Source organism: Gossypium hirsutum, chromosome A07 (assembly GCF_007990345.1).
Source record: "Gossypium hirsutum isolate 1008001.06 chromosome A07, Gossypium_hirsutum_v2.1, whole genome shotgun sequence".
NCBI lineage: Eukaryota > Viridiplantae > Streptophyta > Magnoliopsida > Malvales > Malvaceae > Gossypium > Gossypium hirsutum.
Window position 1 is genome coordinate 20,612,465 of NC_053430.1, and position 2,835 is coordinate 20,615,299.

Sequence of the window (2,835 nt, forward strand, 5' to 3'; positions counted from 1 at the left end):
GAATCTGCTGTTTTACTATTTTTTATTGCTGCTTTGTGTGTATTTTTCAGAACGTCCGTACTTTTTACAAGTGAAAAGAAAGGCTTTATAGCCTTGGTCCCTTACATATTCGGGGAAAGAAATCTAAGATTTCTTTCTATTTTGTGTCTTCTGTATCTTTGACTGATGTGCTATGATTTTCTTGCCATTTTCTGCTCTGCTTTTTCGTGTATCTGCTGTTTGTTTCCTTTTCTTGCAGGCAATCCAGCGAGGGATCCGGCAATGACCTTGCTGCGCGCTGATTATGGAGGTCGAATCACGGTGCTGATGGAGGGTTACTGAAACGTCATAAGAGACAAGCAGACGTGTCCGTTGAAATTGCTTCTGGAAGCTTCTGTTTGCGGCGCAAGGAGAAAGGCAGAAACCCTAGGGTTTCCTGCCTTGGTGTAACAAGCTGGGCCAATTGGGGTTTTTGAATTTGGGCTAGCTAGTTTAATTGGGTCACGGGTGTTTGTGGGTCTGCTAGGTAGTTTAGGCCTAGGTTTGCTGTATTTGGGTTACGGGACTACTTTGGGTTTTGGGTAGCAACAGTGGGCCAATGTAAATGGACTGTTATATTAACTGCTTAAAAACAATTATTTATTGATTTATTTATTTTCAATTTCAAATCCCGGGTAAATTTTGGTTACTACAATGGCATTTAAAAAATTTTCTGTAGTCAACCAATTTTGCCCGGGCTCATTTAATTTATTTAAATAAACCCAAATAAATTAAAATATCTATGATCATGTTTAAATTTTACATCATCAAGCCCAAAATTATAAAAAGTAGCCCAAATACATTATTTAATCCAATTAAACAAATACCCCAAAACCCTTTACATGAAATTAAAGCCCAATCCTAATAAACCTAAAGTCTAGCCCAAATCTGAAAGAGCCTAGCAGAAAAGGGAATTTCAGCAGCAGCTCTTGGAATATACTAGAAGTGCACCAGAGAGACGATTTCTCACAACTTTCACGAGGGATTTTCTCCGTACAGTTGTTGCATCATACCTGCAAAAGAATATACGAGAAAGAGCAAGAGAATGTACAGCCAGATGACAGAGGGAAAATGTATTTTTTATTTTTCATTTTTTCTGTAAATTCAGGCTATAAAAAGCCTCATTTTGTACTCCAAAGATTACACACAGAGAATACTGGACGCATACTACACAAGAAAAAAGTTTTGAAAGGTGATTTTCCAGATTTTTTTTCCTCTCTTCATTTCTCTTTTAATTAGTTTGAGGATTAGGCGCTAAGAGGAGCTCTCGATACTGATGATAGCCCAAACATCACAGACATGCGTAGATGTGGGTGAGGATCGAGCAACACTAAAATTTTGTTTAAATCCTTGGAGTTTATTTCATTTTTTTGAAATAATATCATAAGATTCGTTTTTTTTAAAAAAAAAGAAAGAGTGAAAGGAAGCAATATTACCGGATTTCTAAAATTGGGATCTCCGTTGATAAAATCCGATCATCATCAGCACTATTAGCCATCAAACTGATGAAGGTTAGTGGCTGCGCGATGAAAGGAGCCTTCACGGAATAGGATTTTTGTTTTTTTATCTAAATTTTGGAAAGAAAGTAAAGAAGGAGAAGAGAAAGATACTTACTAAATCTTTTTTAAAAAACTTGTTCAACTGCCTTCAACGAGGAGAGTGGGTGCTCTTTACATGCAGATAGTCACCAAAACAATGGTGATTCGAATGCTAAAAAGAAACCTTAAAAAATTAGTTCCCAGGCTGTGATTTTCGGCTGCAAAAGGGGGCTGTGTTTTGGGGATGATGCAGAAAAAAAATGGTTTAAATGCCTTAATTTTTTTGAAACGGCGCCGTGTAAAACAAAAAGGGGGGAAGGGTCCGCGCATTCGCCCAATTGGAGACCCGACTCCATCCAGATGCGCCAAGGATGAAATATTTACGCAGCAGGCCCTTTCTCTTTGCGCTGCATCAGGATCTGCTCTCCTTTGCGCCTAAATTGCTTTATTCTCTGTTTTTAAATTGTTCATCAGATTTGTATGTTTTGGCATTTTAATCCCTGTCTTCATGCAATGTTTTAAGATTAGGAATAATTTCAAACATGATCCCAGTGAAATCAAGTGTGTCATATATGAGTCCTTATTTCATTATTAATAGTTTATCTATTTATGCCAATTGTCCTTCTTAGTTTATTTTGATTGCTATTAAGTAATTTGCTAAATTTATGTTATAATTTTAAATTTGATTTCATTTGCCGATACCTGTTGAATTACTTTGTTGATATATTTATTCTTTTACTTTCTTGTCATTTATATTATTTGTAATGTACATGTTAATTGTGTTATTTGTATTTTTGGTTATTTATTTGTTGTAATTTGGGGTACTTGAATTTTCATATGGTTGTACATTATTTTATGTAATGTTTTTATGTGCTGTTATACATGTATATACTTCATAATAATTGGTTTTATTCCATGAACATTATCAACATTAAATTATTATACATATATTTAACTATTTTTTGTCCACATGATATATATGTATTTGTTTTCTAAAATAAAATCACATGTTATATACATTAATTAAATTTTAACTATACATATACAAAAATTATTAGTATATATAATTTAAATACATTTTAAACATTGGTATTTTTATACATATAGTTTTTTAAATTTATTCACATATATTTCTTATTCAAAAGGAAAATCTCACATATTTTGTATCATTTAAATTATTAATAAACATATATTTTGTATTTATATTTAATTTGCATCTATTATTAAGGCTTTGATATCTTTATATATATAGATTTTAATAAACTTGTCATTAATTGTA

The 2,835-nt window shown here is 32.8% G+C and overlaps 1 long non-coding RNA gene across 1 annotated transcript; it reads right to left on the reverse strand.

Annotated features, from left to right (window-relative positions):
- Window positions 1–745: 745 nt before the first annotated feature.
- Window positions 746–1,799, reverse strand: LOC107953266 (uncharacterized). Its single transcript, XR_001699153.2, has 2 exons — window positions 1,633–1,799; window positions 746–1,555 (listed from the first exon to the last, which is right to left on the reverse strand). It is a non-coding gene; the product is annotated as an uncharacterized lncRNA (long non-coding RNA).
- Between the last annotated feature and the right edge of the window lie 1,036 nt (window positions 1,800–2,835).